The 19,387-nt window shown below is 40.3% G+C and overlaps 1 long non-coding RNA gene across 1 annotated transcript; it reads right to left on the reverse strand.

The window, feature by feature from the left end:
- LOC109226355 lies at window positions 4,025-4,967 on the reverse strand. The gene is made up of 3 exons (XR_002068039.1): window positions 4,753-4,967; window positions 4,618-4,642; window positions 4,025-4,469 (listed from the first exon to the last, which is right to left on the reverse strand). It is a non-coding gene; the product is annotated as an uncharacterized LOC109226355 (long non-coding RNA).

A 19,387-nucleotide genomic window follows, 5' to 3' on the forward strand; every position in this document is an offset into this window, starting at 1 on the left:
AAGGCAAATATAAGTATAATCAAATAACAGTATCAACAAGGCATGGTGTAAACCTAAAACTACCCGGACATAGGCATGATTAGTAGCTACATATGGACTCTCGTTACCTCGTGCGTACGTAGCCCCCGCAAATAAGAGCACACATGAATTCAATTCACCTATGGGGTTAATTTTCCTCTTACAAGGTTAGAAAAGAGACTTACCTCGCTCCGAAGTTCCACAGCCGGTTCCCAAGCCTTTCCAACAACTTAAACCGATGCCCAACGCTCCAAAACTAGTCAATAAATGTGCAAATCCATATGTATATATATATATACTCTAATACTCACAACAAGTCAATTTAGACAAATTCTCAACTCCGCTCGAAAAGTCGATAAAATCACCCTCGGGCCCACGTGCCTAGATTCCCAAGATTTTCGAAGATAAACTTTACCCATAAAACCACGAACTCAAATATATAATTTATTCCAAATTCCATGTCCAATTTCGTGGTCAAAATCCAAAAATATCAATTTCTATGTCTTTCTTCAAAATTTCAAATTTTTACAAATTTTCGAGCCTAAATCCATGTATAAACCTTGTATGTAACTCACAACTAGTAGAAACTGCTTGATGATGAAAATGGCGCTCCAAGTTTGCTCCAAAATCATCTCCCATGGAAGAAATGAAGTGAAAATGAGCCAAACCCCCGATTTAAAGAGAACATTGCCCAGGCGACCCTTCATCGCGAACGCGGTACCTCCCTCGCGTTCGTGAAGCTCAAAAACTTCATGCCTAGAAATCCTTCTTAGCGAACGCGGCTAGCCCCTCACGTTCGCGAAGCACAATCCGCCTCAGCCCCCATTTCCTCTATGCGAACGCGAGACAGAGGCTGCGAATGTGAAGCTTTACGATGTAGCACTTCGCGAATGCGTCTACCCACTTGAAAACGCATAGAACAAAACTTTCCCAGACCAACTTCCTTCTTCGCGAACACGTGAGTCCCTTCGCGAAGAACAACACCAGTACCAGAAATCAGCAGCAGCAGCTCAACCAAGAATTGACCCGGAACCACCCTGAAACACACCCGAGGTCCCCGGGACCCCGTCCAATCACACCAACCAGTCCCATAACATAACACAAACTTACTCGAGGCCTCAAATCACATCAAACAACAATGAAATCACGAATCGTAACCCAATTTAAGCTTAATGAACTTTATAACTTCAACCTTCTACATTCGATGCTGAAACCTATCAAATCATGTCCGATTGACTTCAAATTTTGCATACAAGTCACCTTCAACATTACGGACCTACTCAAACTTTCGAAATCAGAATCCGACCAGGATATCAAAAAGTCCACTCCCGGTCAAACTTTCCAAAAACCTTCAATTTTCTACTTTCGCCAAATGACCCTGAAATGACCTACGGACCTTCAAATCCACATCCGGATGCGCTACCAATACCAGAATCACCATATTCCCAGACTCGGAAGCCCGAATGGACTTCTATAACATTGATTGCACTCCAACCCATATTTATGAAATTCTTCCAAAATGCCAACTTCCACAATAGGCACCGAAATGTTCCCGAGTCATCCAAAACCTAATCCAGACATACGCCCAAGTCCAAAATCATTATAAGAATCTGTTGGAACCTTCAAATCCCGATTTCGAGGTCGTTTACTCAAAAGTAAAACCTTAGTCAATTCCTCCAACTTAAAGCTTCTGAAATTAGAATTTTTCTTTCCAAATCAACTCCAAACTTCCTGAAATTCAATTCCGACCACACGTACAAGTCATAATACTTGACGTGAAGCTTCTCATTGCCTCAAAAGGCCGAACGACACGCTAGATCTCAAAACAACCGGCTGGGTCGTTACACTAACCAACAAAACAAGCTTTAAAGTTTACAACCCATTAGGCAAACATCTAGGTGAAGGTCATAGCCCTAGGCCTTTTATATTATTTGAAAATACAACAAAAGCAATTTCTTAGTTTTCATTATTTATCTTGCAATTGTAGATTAAACTAGACCTAGAATCAACCAATTTTGTGGAAAGTGTAATTTAAGATAGTCCAAGCTCATTCACCATAATATATACCTCTAAATCCCATTCATATAGCTCCCTGTGAAATTTGACCCCGACTCTCTGTTGGGTTTTACTATTGCATCGACCATTTCATAACCTCAAATAGAAGTGTGACTTGGACGAGATCGATAATCTCCTTTGACCTAAAATCAATGGCTTAAAAAATAGAATTGTTGTCGATATATTGATAAAAAAAGAACCATTTTTCTTATATTTAAATGTAAATTGGTATAATTTTCTTTTATTCTCTGTTAATAACGGTGTGAAGTGTGCTGAACACTTAATCGTCAATAAAATATCTGCACATCTCTGATAATTAGAATTCTGTAGTAGCTTGTCAAACCGTTGTAATTTGTTTAGTCTAGATGTTCAGTTCCAAAGTTCCCCCATTTCTACTTGCGAACTTCACTTACATCATCTCTATATAAGAGGAGGTGTTTGAACCATGTGAATGATAGTTTTCTTCATCCCATTAGCCCATTACACTAAAGTGTTCATTCTACCATAAACTTTGGTCTGCACTAGTTTGGCTTATTTTTGACATACGTAGAATTGAAGATTGTAGCGAGTTTTATGAATATTTAATTGCCAAGTTGATTACTCCATGTAAGGGCAAAAATAAGCATATTAAACCAACATGAACTTGGGATGCTTGGGCGAGGTTAACTTGTCGTCCATAAACATCTTTTCAGCAACTATAAACACGCGGTTTATGCGTTGTTTGCTAAAGAACCTTTAAGACAAATGATAAGAATGCTTTATTCTTGTATTAAAATTCTTTAACTCACCGAAAAATATTATTCAAGGATGTTATTGTTTTCCAACCCTTAAAGGTTAAGAGGATTAGCTGAAATTTACTCAAAATAAAATTGAATAGCTCAATTAGTCGATTGTCATTTCACATTAGCTAGTCATTAAAAATAAGAGAATATTTCAGCAGTATTCTTTGTCTAAGTGCGACCTTAATCGCTCAACCAAAGCAGTTAATTTTGACTAAGTGATCTATTTTGAATCAAGCTTTCATAAACTTTTGATTTCTATTATCTCATCAGAATCTCTTTTACTTCTTGTGACATTCTACGCTATATATAGACTATACTAAAAATTGAGACTAGATGTGTAGTTCAGATTGCTATGTTCATCAGAAGATGGGCAAGAATCTGAAATATTTCTCTTCTTTCTTTGGTTCAAAGAAACGGAAGATTAATATTGCTGGAAGTAAAAACAAAAATATATAGATATTATTTGACGGAATACACCATGATTTGCTAATTACTGCATTAGTTATCATGATTGAGAGGAGTATATTGTGGATGCTAAATTTATTTGCTTAATTTATTAGATCTAGAATTGGGTTGCTCATACATATACGCAGACAACACCACCACCAAAATGATCAGAATTAAGGAGGATCTAAACAACACACATGACAAGAAAATAGAGGGAGAGAGGAGGATAGGGATAAGAAGAAAAGCAAAGGGGCAACAGAAGACAAGAAAATGGAGAAACTTGACAACATATACTCTGGGACACTCATTAAGTTTTTCAATTAACATTTATTATTATATTTTTCTTTTATAATTCGATTTATTTCTTAAAAATAATTTATTTAAATGTTGAATTTGGATACCCCAATTCACAAGGATTCTTATTTGGAGTTCTCTATTTTACTTTAATCTCTATCATTCAAGGTGCACTTTAGTATAGGACTTTCATGAATATTTAATAATAAATCGTCTAATTATAATAATCGCTTGACACCGCATAGAAGAGGTTCCTCTAGGAAGCCCTTGTTTAAATATGAGCTTCTAGAATATTGATTTCCCAAAAAGAAACTCCTTATTTGATGACAACATTTATTTTTTCAACAAAGAATTGTCATAGCATCTGGTGATATACATATATTGTATTTTCATCGCGATATTACAATGTAGAAAAATATATTTCCTAATTTATAATGACACATAAATTTTTTTAAATATCATATATTGTTAAATACAGGTGCTCAAGGGTACCTAAGATAGGACTACTAAAGATACTTCTTCCATGGACTACTAGGATTCTCATAGCAATCTTGTATAGAAAAGTGGTACATTTTGCTAATGCATCTGTTAGCCTTTATTTTTAAATACATGTAACTAATAAGAGAACATCGGAGGTTCAAGTGGATATCATCGGTCAAAACGTCTTTAGAAATCAAACTATGTGATTAAACTATGTAACAATTTGACCTCTATTTGTCACCCTCAGGGCCATCTCTTAGTTCTCTCTTCTGGATCATCCCAAAAGAAAAAGATTATAAGATCACGTTGGATAATCTCTCATCCGTTGGGTCAGATCCATATTGATGGAGCTTGTTGACTTTATTATATTATCCTAGCTATATATTTCCAGACCTGAAATATGAGATTTACTTTGTTAAGTAACACATATCCACTTCAAAAAAAATAATTACAACAAAACAAAGAATAAAAAATACAAAAAATTTGTAGAGATATTTACATTTAACTAGATCAATATAAATCAACTAGAACAGATAATTACCTCGCAGACACTAAAACTCCAAATCCTGAGAACAAAATAAGAAGATCTTAGTTTGTAATACAAAAAAATAAAATGAAGAGTATGTGTGTGTGTGTCTTTTTTTCTTGGGGGAGGGGATAGAATAAGAATATATACCATCATGGTGATTCATTGATTCAATTGAGTTAAAAGAATAAAAGAAAAAAGAAAACCATGCTATCATGAAAATGATTTTCGTTTTCTTGATGCCAACCATTATCATGAACAACTTTCTTCTTGCATAATTACTTAAGATTTTTGCTTGTGGTGAGGAATGAGAGTTTGATAGGACTTAGTGGTCTTTATATAGTAGAGGAATTTAATTATAGGATAGCATCTTCTTAATTACATGTCTTCATCTAAATCTACTCAAATTTAACGAATTATATTTTCTGAATTCGATAAAGATTATTTGTAGAGCAAGTAGTATCTTTCTTCAAATGGATATATTTTAATTGTTAGTCCGAAGGCCTATTACGTATTGCTGACGTACCAGATGACTCATATCAGTAATCACTTTTATCGCCTTGTATTTAAATGTAGACCACTTTTACAAAATTAGACTTGTCTAAAAATTGAACGTGATCACATGTTCCGTAGTTCAAAATTTAAAATCTGATTTTCAAATCATGGATCTTTATCTTAAAAAAAATTGTCAACTTCTAAATACAAGGCCACAAAAGTGGCCACTGAATGTAAATATAGCTTAGGGTTTTTGGTCGTTTACAGGTGGGCATTATCATATATACCCGCTTTTGGGGATACCATTGAAGTTATACTCGCATTGCACAAACTGTACCCGTTCGAATCTCAAGTATTTTAATCTCTTCAATGCAACTTCAGAAATCAAATCTTAAATTCTTTTAAATGCAACTTCAGAAATTTGAATCTGAAGTAGTTTAATATCTTCGATGCAACTTCAAAAATCAAATCTGAAGCTCTTCTATCTTTCAAATGCAACTTTCAGAAATTTAAATCATAAGTAGTTCAATCTTTTGAATGCAACTTAATATTTTGAATCTTAAGTTTTTACACTGTAACGACCCGACCGATCGTTTTGAGCTCTAACACGGCGGTTGGCGGTTTGAGGCCATGAATAGTTTCACTTTGGGTATTATGACTTGTACGTGTGGTCGGAATTGAATTTTGGAAAGTTCAGAGTTGATTTGAAAAAATTCTCATTCCGGAAGCTTTAAGTTGGGAAAATTGACTAAGGTTTGATTTTTGAGACAACACCTTGGAATCAGGATTTAAAGGTTCCAACAGGTTTGTATGATGATTTTGGACTTAACAATATGTCCGTATCGGGTTTTGGATTACCCGGGACTATTTTGGCGCCTATTGTGGAAAGTTGGCATTTTGGAAGAATTTCATAAATTTGGGATTAAGTGTATTTCAATATTATCGATGTTCGTATGGGATTTCGGGTCTGGGAATAGCTCCGTATGGTGATTCTGGTATTAGGAGCGCATCCAGATATGGATTTGGAGGTCCATAGGTCATTCCGGGGCCATTTGGCGAAAGTTAAAAATTTAAAGTTTTTGATATGTTTGACTAGGAGAGGAACTTTTGATATCGGGGTCAGATTTTGATATTGGAAGTTGGAATGGGACCGTAATATCGAATGTCACTTGTATGTAAAATTTGAGGTCAATCAGACGTGATTTGATAGGTTTCGGCATCGAATGTTCAAGTTTGAAGTTCTAAAGTTCATTAAGTTTGAATTGGGGAGTGATTCGTGATTTTGATATTTTTTGATGTGATTTGAGGCCTTGAGCAGGTCCGTGTTATGTTATGGGACTGGTTTGTGTGATTGGATGGGGCCTCGGGTGTGTTTCGGGGTGGTCTCGGATCAATCGGAGCTGTTTTGGAACTGATGTTGCTGGTGTCTGGTTTCCTTCTTCGCGAACGCGAAGGAAGTCCTGCATTCGCGAAGAGGAATTTTAGGGGCTTCTGGGTTTGGCCTTCACGAACGCGAGGCAGGAACAGGACAAGCCTTCGCGAACGCGGCCAAGGCGACGCGAACGCAAAGGGGATAAAGGGGAGCTAGGCCTAAGGCCATTTGTCACGCCCCATTTTCTCGCGGATGTGGTTTTTGACGTGTGACAACTCTTTTAAAGGAGGTATTTAAAAGAGGAGAGTTGTCACCTAACGATTTTAAGATGCGTTAGGGCAGCTATTTGCAAACAAATCTATTTTAACTAGTCCGTCTCACCAAATATCGGATAAGGGCTCAAATTATCTCAAAGAGAAGGTGTTAGGCACTCTTCGAGGTCCACAACTGTGGGTCCCGACCGAACTTAAGATTATGTGGATTACATTTAAACTAGGTGATCAAATAAATAAAGGGAATTCAGAAGTCAAAGAATTTTATTACAACAAGGTTAGTACAAGTCTTAGTACCAATATAGGGATACAATTATTTAGATCTAATAACCACACATGAAGAAGGAAAAAAGGGGGTGGGGAGGGGGGTCCTAAGTTTTTTAGCTTAAAGGATCACCCCGTGCAATATAAATAATACATCGCAACTCCCTTAGAATAGAGAGTTACTCATATTATTCAGCGGGCACAGACTATCATCTCCTGCTACCCGATTTTACTATGTTAAAGTTATTACCTAAAAGCGTTCTAATTCAATTCTAAGTCGTACCCTATGCGTGCACTACCCGTCCCATACCTATGGTCCAGGAGGTATTGGACCTCTATTTGGGTGGATTTAGACCTCACTTAGGCTACTCAGAAATATCAAAACTAGGCCACATACAAAAACACATTGGACTTCATATAGGTAGTTAAGGCTCAAGTTTGCCTCCACACTTAAGCAACAAATGCACACAAGACAAATATTCAAGTTAAGAGGTTTCAGAATTAAGAACCTTAAACCATATAGACATGATTGCTAGGTGACTTTGAATTAAAGCATGCTGTCCATTTCAGATGCAAGATATCACTTGTAGAAGGGATTATACAGTTGTTATCTACGCAGTCCAAAGATAGTAAAAGCTGTTAGGGAAAAGCCCCAGAATTATTCATGCCCTCTAACAGTAGCGTATATAAAACAATAGTCGAGTGGTCTAGCATTAACCAATTACGGAGAGCAATTATTCCCTATAGGCAGGATCTCTAACGTGTAGTACTTGGAGCCTATTTTATCATTACACTCAATCCTATAGACATGTTTTCTAGATGAACAGTGCGATGCAGTAATGAATGAGATGATTAAAATCCTATAGGCATGATTTCTAGTAAATATGCTGAGATGAATTGAAAGAAAGTTCAGTGACATTTGTTCCCATAGGCAGATTTTCAAGCAACATGTAGCAGCAAGAATAATTACAGCGTCTTTTATTCATGTTTCCTAGCAAGCAATGTGTGTGTGTGCGTGCTTCCCCTAATGGCATGATTTCTATAGTGCACACAGTGATTGAATAGCACATATAGCAAATAAATTACTAAGTCCTATAAGCATATTATCTACCCATTTTGTATGGAAATATTAAAATCTACCCCTTTCCAAATTTTACTAACACCCCATTATTCGTTATAAATTATTACAGGCCAACAATAAAGTAGTTACAAACGTGATACAAATAATGACAATAATCCCACAGCAGGCCCAAATAAATACCCAACATTGTCAGGGCATTCAGCAACATACCCAGGCTTTCAACAAAAAACCATGTTCATCAACATAACCTAGAATCCATAGAAGAGCTCGAAGAAAAATCACACAATCATATTGCCAAGCATTGAATTACTTAAGCCAACCAGCTTACATGTTCATGGGACAGTAAGAAGAAAGAACTAGGATAATTCAGGTTCCAGCATTAGGGGAAATGATTAAGGACCCAAACCCTAGTGTGTCAAAGTTTACAAGGGCTTCAAAAGGACCTCGAGAAGTGCTCACGCTAGGGAGGTCAGTAGTAAAAAACCTTGGTATCCTTGGCTTTCACCCGGCTAAGAATAACAGGTTCAGAGAGCATAGGTGACAAGTGAAAGGGAGTGGACAATGGTTGAGAGGCATGAATTGAGGGGTACAAACATAGTCAAGTTAAGCATATAGAGCAGATAATCGAATAGGTCACAGGTTTTAAGAACAAACAGGTTCAACACTCAGCGCATAGGCAATCATACATTAGTAGTGTTAAGGAAAGAAAAAGTTTGCAAGATTTGAAAAACTTATCATAGCCAAATTCATAATACCGAATGAGTGAAAACCTAAAAGGTCCAAATTATGCTAAGTATAGGTCCTAGTGTTACAAAATAGTCATATTAATTTGATAGCAAAACAGCATTTAGACAGGATATGGAAGCAAATTATGACAACTACTAGTGAATCAAGGGATCCAAAAACATGCTAAAGGGCATATTGATAGAGAACTAGTCATGGTTGATAAAAAAAATCTTGATAAACATGGTACATAGGCAAGATACCACCACAAAAATTCAGAATAGGATAAGAAGATAGACTTGTACCCTATAGTAAATGTAAACATTCATGTTTTGGACACAATTGACTAGTTAGCTAAAGAGAGTAAAAATTATGCAGGTAAAGCATGTTCAAATAACAGAATTGACAGCCTGAAGCAAGAATAGACACCAAAGAGATGCTGACAAGTGCAAAGGTCCCAAACAGCAGTAGTTCATAACACATTAGCTAAACAGACTTAAAGAAGAATCTAATTTACTCGAATCGGGCTTAGGCATGTTTCAAATTATCAACATAATGAAGTCAAAGGTTAAAGAGACCTAAAATTGAAGTAAAGCAATCATAATTGCACACAAGAACAACCCAGAAAACACATTAAGCTACGACCTCCAGAGGTGAAAACATATGCAAATGGTAGGTAAATAGGAATGAAGAGGCAAAATTCCGGTAACTCACCAGTTAAACGAATAACAGAAAAGAACAAAATTCCACAAGAACCCAGAATCCCAACGCGTCAAATTTCTCAAGAGCTTGGAAGAAATCTGGGCAATCCTCGCACCAAGATAAGGTTAGGTAACAAGGTCTTATTGGCCTTGGCTTTCAGCCGGCCAAAACAGAATATAGAACAAGGGAATAGCAAAAACCCCAATTTTAGTGAAGAATGTGTCGATTCAAGTCTTCTCTTAAGGGGAATGGGGAAGTATTTATATAGCAGTAAAAATTGAACGAGCACACAAGGAACGAAGTAAATCAAACAACAAATAAGGAAAGAAAGCATGCAAAATCATTTCAAAATCAATTTAAGAGAGAAATCGGGTAAACCCTAGTTTTTCAGGGAAAGTGTAAATCAACAGAGATCTGAATGAAATCGGACTCACGTAATATGGTATTGAACGTATATAGATGAAATAATGCTCATAATCAAAGATTCGAACCACATTTGGTTCGATTTCAGAATGTATTGCTTGCCATGTTTAGGCAAGCACCTAGGTAACACCACAAACGGACAATCAGTACCAAAAGGATCCATATATGGTAAACAAACAAAGGTCGAATCCCATTATAAACAAACAAAGGTTGAATCCCATTATTAGTGGGATTAAGAGAGGGAATTAAGGGAAGGCGGCTAGGGTTCGTGAAAAAGAAGAGAGGATACAGAGGTGGCGTCTCCAGGGAAATGGGGTTAGGGTTTCTGGTCAGAGATCAACGGCCAAGGTGAGAAAGGGGAGTTGGGGCGGGTCGTGTACAACGGGTTACCGGTCGGGTTATAAATAAAAGGGTGTTTTGGTTTTGGGCTAGGGGTATTGGGCTAATGCTGGTCCGAAAATTGTTTAAAATTGGGCTGTTATGTAAATGCCCAAAATTTATCAAAATGATTTATAAAAAATGCTTAATAAATAAATGAAAATATTATTTATACACTGAAATGCTTAAAATACTAACTTTTTATTATAAAAAAAATATAAAAATGCTATTTTGATACAAATAATATAAATAAAGAGCATTTGTATGTGAATATAGGCTATTATTGCAAAATTAGATAAATAGCTGAAAAATGCTAATGTAATTATATAAAATAAAGTAAAATATTTGAAACATGTATTATATGTACAAAATAATAATTTTAGGTAAGTCATCACAAAATAATTTAAAGGGATAATTACTAAATATTTAAATGCGAGAAAATAATTTAGAAGCTCTAACATTATGGAAAATTATAGAAAATGCTTGTACAGATTTATAAGCTAAATAATGATGCATAAAATGCTATTTTGAAGGCATGTATATTTTGAGATATATGAAGGAAAAACTGGGTATCAACAACTGCCCCTCTTTACCCTAGAATGATGAAAGAGTTGGCGGGTAAAGAAAATGATGACCAATTTTGCCCGAATTGAGCGAGGGATGATGTGATTTGGAAAAAATTGGGGCCGAACCCTGGTTCCTGAGTTGCCTACATATCCCTGTTTTTACGGGAATCAGGCTGTGTGTAGTTCTGGATCCAATGGTTAACGAAATCGATGGAGTTGTTATATGAATGGTCGTATGTTTTGGAAAGGGTTCTTTTGGGGTAGGAAAGTATCGTATGAATTTATGCGAACTCATAAATGTGAGTTTGAAACGCTATGGGCATATCACGGAGTCAATATCTAAACGGTCATAGAGTAAAAGGTGGGTGATTGATGGTGGTCAGTTATGTTTGAGACATTGATGGATGTGAAAGTTGAGCGGAAACCGGAGTGAAGATTTCTCCTGTTTGAAGAACGGTTACTTCCTGGATTACTTGCAAAACTTAAAAACACGATGCATGTAGATATATATGAATTATTGCGAGAATTTAAACATGATGCAAATTCCCTTTGGACCATGAAGGTTGCCTTCGGATGGTGGGGATAATGTCCTTAGACCATGATGTCCTGGGCCATGAATCATGTGATAAGGGATTCGCAGGCCATGAAATGATGTCCTCGGGCCATGAGGATGGTGCCTCTAGACGATTGTAACGACCCGACCTGTCGTTTCATGAGTTACCACTCCGTTTTCCCCATTTCTTCTTCTTTATGCTTTGTTTATCCGTGTCATGTGGTATCGGATTAGTTGGTTCGAATCCGGAATGGTTTTGGTAAGGTTTGAGACACTTAGTCTTTTTTGAGTAAGCTTAAGTTGGAAAAAGTCAACCGGATGTTGACTTAGGTGAAAAAGGGCTCGGATGTGAATTTCGATGGTTCGGATAGGTTCGGGAGATGATTTGGGACTTAGGAGTGTGATCGGAACGTGTTTTGGAGGTCCGTGGTAGATTTAGGCTTGAATTGGCGAAAATGGAATTTTGGCATTTTCTGGTTGATAGGTGAGATTTTGATAGAAGGGTCGGAATGGAATTCCAGAAGTTGCAGTAGGTCTGTTGTGTCATTTGGGATGTGTGTGAAAAATTTCAGGTCATTCGGACGTGGTTTGATAGACTTTTTGATCGAAAGCAGAATTCGGGAGTTTTTGGAATTCTTAGGCTTGAATCCGATGCAAATTTGGTGTTTTGATGTTATTTGAACGTTCCGAAGGTTGGAACAAGTTTGAATGATGTTATGGGATAGGTTGGCATATTTGGTTGAGGTCCCGAAGACCTCGGGTGAGTTTCGGGTGGTTAAACGGATCATTTCATGCTGAAGGAAATTGCAGAAAATCCGTTGTTAGTGTTGTAGGCTTTTAGTCTTCGCATTCGCGAGTAGGCCCTCACGTTCGCGAATGGTTAGGATGAGAGGCAGGAGGTTTGGCCTTCGCGTTTGCGATGGGGGTCCCACGTTCGCGAAGGGTTAGGGTCAGTGAGCTTCGCATTTCTCGCCCATCATGAATTTGACTTGCGCTCTAAAGTCGTAATTATTTATTTAATAGTTAGCGCTTTAACGACATTAGCGGGTGTGTGGTTGTGTTCGCGATGAGTTGGAAGGCTGAGGCTTCGCGTTTGCGTACGGGGAGTCGTGTTCGCGATGAAGGAAAAATGGTCAACTTAAGTTTGTGCTTTGCGAACGCGAGGCTTTGACCGCGTTCGCGAAGAAGGATTTTGAACAGCTGGGTAGAATGTTTTAAAAGGCCATATCCGCAATTTTTAGTCTAAGTTTCACCATTGTTGGGCGATTTTAGAGCTTTTTGAGGATGATTGAAGAGAGAATCAAGGGGAAACACTTGGAGGTAATATTTATGGACTTAATACTCAATTCTAATGTGATTTCTACCTAATTAATCATGGAATTTGTGGAATTTAAGCCTAAAAATTGGGAGTTAGGGCTTGGAAATTTGAGACCTAAATCTAGGGATTTGAGGGGTCATTTGTGGTCGGATTTTGAAGTATTTGATATGCATGAACTCGTGGGAAGATAAGCATTCCATTAGTGGTAATTTTGTCGGATTTTGAGACGTGGGCCCGGGGGTCGGGTTTGGTTGATTTCGGGATTCGTGTCGTAATTTGATTATTTTCGCATGGGCTTCGTTCCCTTAGCTTATTTTGACCTCATGATTCTGATTTCGGTTAGATTCGACGCGAGTTGAGGCCGAGATGAGAGACAAGGGCATCGCGGGCTAGAGTTTGGACCGGATAGAGGTAAGTAATGATTGTAAATATTGTCCTGAGGGTATGAAACCTCGAATTTCACATTGTTGTGCTATCTTGAGGTGACGGACACACTAGATGACGAGCGTGGGGTCGTGCACCGTTGGGGATTGTGACTTAGTCCGCCCCATATGACAATTTAACTGCGTATTTGATTGAAAATTGTTTGCTATCATCATGTTTTGGGCTGAATGCCTTATTTGGGCCTCGTGCCAATATTTGGACCCTTAGGGGATCTTACTACTATTCCTCACTGTTTTGACTTAGTATTTGTATTCAGTCATGATATAATCTACTATTTTCACAACTCAGTCATCTTTACTCGTTTTTGATATTTTAAATGATATTTTGTGCTGAGCATCATGTTTTACTGTTGCCCGTGTGGCTTGTGAGATTCTGACTGAGTAAGGCCGAGGGCCTGTGTTGTGAGGATACTGTGGGATTGGGCTGCATGCGCAACATGTGGTACTGATTGTGATATATGAGAGGCCGAGGGCCAGATTTATTATGCCACGAGGTGGCTTGTGATTGATATGAGGTCGAGAGCCTGTTGATTATGCCACGAGATGGCTTGTTTTTGTGCTTGGGCCGTAAGGGTCCCCTCCCGGAGTTTGTACACCCCCAGTGAGTGCGGGCACCCAGTTTGTGATGTGATATAGCCCGAGGGGCTGATGTTGTACCATGTTATTGCCCGAGGGGCTGATACGAGTGATTGTGAGATAGCCCGAGGGGCTGGTTCTGTTGGTATATTGCCCGAGGGGCTGATTTGTGTTTCTATCTTTTATCCCTGTTTCATTTACTAGTTTGAAACATATTGAAAGTTGTTTTAAAAATGGTTTTACTGAACTGAGATGTGTTTTAAGAGTTTACTGCTTTATAGCATTGTTATGAATATATACTATTTTTTTCTGTGGTAACATTATGTTGTGGTTTACGTGTTTTCTACTGCTCAGCTGCCTTTACTTTTATTACTTATTGAGTTGGCGTACTCACATTACTCCCTGCACCCCTGTGTGTAGATTCAGGAGTCTCGGGTCATGCTAGCGAGGGTTAATTTGCTTCCAGCAGGCATGTTTTGAGTTGACTAGGGAGCTGTTCGGTGTTCGCAGCCCAGTGCTTCTCCTTCCTACTTTTATGTCGTTTGTTCCAGCTTCGTATTAGACTATGTTGTCTTTTCTTACTCTTAGACGGATTTTAAATGTTCATGACTGGTGACACCCCGATGTCGGGCTGTGTTTGTTTCCGTATTTGTTCTATTTCACTCTATTTTAGGATTTATCACTTAGTAATGACTTGATTATGAATTATTATAACTGTTAATTGGTTTTGGCGGTTTGTGTCGGCTGGCCTTGTTTCACGAGAGGCGCCATTACGACCGGTTCCGGTTTGGGGTCGTGACAACGATGATGCCTTTGAATAATGATGTGCAATATTGAGAGATCCTCAGGCCATGTAATGGTGTCTTCTGGCTATGAGGATGGTGCCTTCGGACTATGATGCCTTTGGATAAAATGGCGATATTTCTGCCCATGAAATGCAAAGATATGATGCTTGGTCATATGCGAAATAAAATAAGACAAAGGTTAGTCTTGTGTAAGATTAGGGCAGTGCTTAGCCCCAGGAAAATAGAGGATAGTTCTAGGTCTTAAATAGTGTAATGGAGATAGCATTTGGTGTATGCAAGGACAAGGTAATTCTTAGACTTAGGTAATTGAGGAGGCAATGCTTAGCCTCATGCAAGAAAAGGAGACGATGCTTAGTCTCTATGCAAGGAAAGACAGTGCTTAGCCTTATGCAATTAGGGAGGCAATGCTTAGCCTCATGCAAAGAATAAGAGATGGTGCTTAGTCTCAATGCAAGGAAAGGCAGTACTTAGCCTTATGCAATTAGGGAGGCAATGCTTAGCCTCATGCAAAGAATAGGAGACGGTGCTTAGTCTCGATGCAAGGAAAGTCAGTGCTTAGCCTTATGAAATTAGGGAGGCAATGTGTTTACCATGAAAATGGTAAACAATTAAATTTGTAAAATGGGACTCTAAAAATACGCGATCTATTCCCGAGCTAGTTGCTAAGCAGATGATGCTAGTAATATGAAATTTAACGATGGTGCGCGAGTCAAAACGAGATAATGATCAAACCGAGGGGCCTGCTGCCCGGATGTAGGCTTTGGCCGATGAGGACTTCGGGGTCGACTTCGCGGTCGAACTCGAACTATCGGGGGTAGTCGAGGGTGATATAACGGTTAAGAATATGATCAAATGAGGCACTTTATAGCCAAAACTAAGTTGTATGATGAAGAACACATATAAAAGCGAGGGACATCGAAATATCCTCGGACTAATATCAAATAAAGAACAGATAAGAAGATAAGTAAGCTGAAAATGGCTTCGAGCTAGTTAATGCAAAGACGTTAGAGAAAAGAGAGAGAGAATATTATTGCACTTTGTAGAAATGTTGGAGTCCCCCTTACAGGGTATTAATGACTCCCCTTTTATAGGAGGGAGGAGCCCAAACTTAGTACAAGATACGTTATGTGATAAAGAAAAGGGGATGGGACAGCCAACTAGCTTTATGACGTGCGCGTGGGCCAACGTCGAGTTGCTCGATAGACTTAGTCGACCCCGAATACGTTCTTCGGGAACTTTCTGCGTTCGTCAGGGTTTCAGTCGATGTTACCTTTGGCTGGATGTCGACATATTTTGAGGCAAATGGCCGGCTTGAGACCCCGGACCTCTGGAGTGATCTATCGAAGCATTTTGCCAATGAGAAGTCGGTCCTCCGATTTCACCGTGCACAGATAGTCTCCGCGTTTCTTAGAGGGTAGCGATAAGAAATGTTTTTGACACCCCATTCCGCGGGCTCTTGAAATGACATCGTGCTGATAGCGTAGCCCCTCTCACAAATGTCGAGGCATTTCACCTTTTCGCTCCTCCGGGGTCATTTAGAAATATCATGCCTCCTTGCTCCTCAGGGTCATATCGTTGTTTAACAATTCAGCTTCCATGAAAGCATTAATTGCGCCTGTTGTTACGCTTTTCGAGGGCAGTAATGGCGCCGTCGGTTACTTTGCACTCCCCCTATATATGGGGCTTCTTGTGATCAACTTTTCATTCAAACTTCCTTCGATATCCTTCCTTCTCTACTTCCCTGCCATTTTTTAGTCTTTGCTATGTTGGAGGCCCACGGCCTCAAGATCTTACGCCATATATGCCATGGCCCAACTCTCGATCCTTTTTTGGTTGGACGAATTTGTGCCGTGGTGATATTATTGTTGTTGTTGTTGTTGTTGCTGCTGTTGCCGTTGCTGTTACTATCCCCGTTGGCTCGGAGCGATGAAGTAGGGGGTCGATTTCCTCCGAACCGGGGAAAAATTCGGATTATGCAGCGCTGCTCAAGAGGGGGCTCGGATTGCACACCGCTGCTCACCCTCCTTCCTCGGCTTGGCGTGTTACATCCTCTTTGGATTCCTGAGGGGTATGGTGACGTTCTCCGCTGGCTGTTGCCTCCCGGGCCGAGGCAACGTTTCAAGAAATGGCTTCGAGATGGTGGTACTGGTGGAGTTCGTACTAGCCAAACTTTTCACCCAGACACTTCCCGTCTTCTTCCGGCATTTCTTTGTCATTTTGCTCTTCTCCTCCGCCTCCCTCTTCTATATCTTTCCTTTTGGAGATGCCATTCCGGGAGGATTTAGGATGAGATCCCCGAGGGGATCGGACACGGAAGATATTGTCTCTGAGGTCATACGCCTGAGAGGGTGATAATGGAAGCGCAACATAAACAGGCTAGATCCTTAGGCTTGCATATTACCTGTATTTCTTCGCTCTTTTGTGTATAATGTAATCATATGTAAGGATCTTTCGAGGATTGTTGTAAATGAATACTTGTGCAAATACAAAAGACATTTTCTTGGTTTCTTCCTTCGATATTTGTCGCGTTCCTTTATATTTTTTGGCAGCTTCGAGTGCATGGTCCTGTTATGTCGTCTGCGATACTGGCCTTGGGTGCGATTGTCGCATCCGGCCTCCTGTTGACGAAATGGCAGCATGCAGGGTCCTTTTGTGACTTCCCCAATCGAGCCTAAATTGGGCAAACAACCTCGGGCCGTCGGAGCCCTTTTTCTGCGCGAAAGTGTGGTCGAGGTCTTCGGGCCTCGTAATGGCCCTTGAGAAGAGACTCGTTTGAGGATCCGTGGTCTCGAAACGCCGGTAACTTCCCAGAGGTGATCTCTGAATGGAGATCTGGCTGTGCTTCGGGCCGTCCTGGTCATTACCCGGAGCTCGTTTTGTACGGGCATTTGTCAAGTACGCCTTCCCTTTTGTAAATCAGCCTTCTATGACGAAGGCCTCCTGGGGCTATATGACAATTTGGTGGAGACATTGTTGGTCTAATTTGGGCATTGTCTCCCTATGGCGGAAGTCCTTGGGGTCGGAGTTGGTGTCGGGGTCGGTGCCTTTGATTGGCGCAGGCTCGTTCCGGCCTTTTTCTTATGCGCTTGTGAAGTTGCTTCCGTCCGGGGATTCCCGGAGCTTGCTGATTTTATGGCGCTTGGCGGATCATGCCCTTAACAGCTGCTTGTCCGGGGTATGGCATAGACCGGTCATGGCGATAGATGAGATATGTGCTGGATACTCGTGAAGGAGCTTTTATTGGGGCGAGACTGGCCTGTGCCTCCGAGGAGAGTGCGTTGTCTGAGCCTGATGTTTTTTGGAGTGGCGGTTCCTTAAGGCCAGCAAGGGTAGGGCTATTATGAAGGTGTTTGGTCGTTGAGTAGGCTTTGCCGGCTTCCCTTTGTGCCAGGTTTCGGCATGGTCCCTCTACATCTTGGATCTTTGAGCTTCGATTCGAGTCGATATGGCTGTAGAACTGTAGCTTGATTCTTCGAAGAGTCCGGATTGGGAACAGCCGGTGCCCGGACTGGCATAGCACTTAGCTGAACCGAGGATGGTGAAGGAGTGGTGATTTATCGCCGATGATTTAAGCCAGGCCGGAGCGGGCCTTCGAAGGGAGTGTTTGCTTGCAGGGACATATACCGGGGGTACCATTTTTCCGGAAGAATTTTCTTGAGCAAAGGTAGTCGGGCGTGGTGCCCGGCTCGTTTACGACTGATGCCCCGAAAAACAAGGTCGGGGCCGATAGGCCGCCATTTTTTTTGGAGCGTCGACCTTGCCACTCTGTGTTTTGCCTCTTACAAACTATATTTGTAGATAGAGAGCGCATCTTTCGCGCATATACATACACATACAATAAAAAATGAGAGGAGTCATGAATTTCTTTACCTCCTTTGTATTGCTTTTGATCCAGCGGACTGGTTTTCGTGTTTCGGCGGGACCCTCGTGGGTTCGGAACCGATCTATTTAGGCCAGGGGACCTTTGTGTGCGATTTGCTGACGCGAGCAGGCGTCGAAACCTTTACGTTTTGTCTAGCTGTTTCAGGCCTTGGGTCAGGTTTTTGTCGGGCCTGCCTGTCCTTCGGTCTTTTTGTGTCGGTGCGGGCGAATGTTCGAGCCGAGGTTGTGATGAATGATACCAGGTTGGGGCAGAAAATGGCGGCTTTACTCAAGGAGCGATGATGCCGCTGAAGTTGAGTTTGCAAAAGACCCTCGATCGTGCCTAAAATAGCAGAGAGCACGTGAGGTGCAGATCCCGGAGGAAAGTCTTTGAGGAGATTCGCGCAAGGGGCTTTGATCTTTCGAGGGAGATCAAGCCAAAGGAGAGGAGCATGATGCCTATAGGCGGTAAAATCACAACACTTGATTTTTGCAATCAAGACATTTTAGAAGCCTTCCCCGAGACCCCGAGGGAGGAAGGCCACGATCGAGTTCCCGGCCTCAGGGCCCGTCGAAGTCCGAATCGAAGGAAGCATGGTCCGAGGTCAGGATAAGAAAGGAAGTCTCCTAAGCACATTGCTACACCTGACAGGTCTGGCCTATCTAAGAACCTACTGAGAGGACTTGCGTCAGGCCGTCCCGTCTTTGTACCTTTGCAATTAATATATATTTACTTTACCGAGTCCCCTCGCCTCTATAAGGGGGACTCACCCTACCTTGTAAGGGACCAAGGTTGCTCCATTTCTCCACAATGCAATAATATTTCTCTCCCTCTTTCTCCTATATTATCAGTCTTCATCGACCCCGAGGTCGTCTTAGCATTCTATTATTTCTTCGTTTTTTCTTCATCATTTAGCTTAAGATTGATAGTATAAAGCCTTACTTACTTATA

This window comes from Nicotiana attenuata, chromosome 5 (assembly GCF_001879085.1).
Source record: "Nicotiana attenuata strain UT chromosome 5, NIATTr2, whole genome shotgun sequence".
NCBI classification, from domain to species: Eukaryota; Viridiplantae; Streptophyta; class Magnoliopsida; order Solanales; family Solanaceae; genus Nicotiana; species Nicotiana attenuata.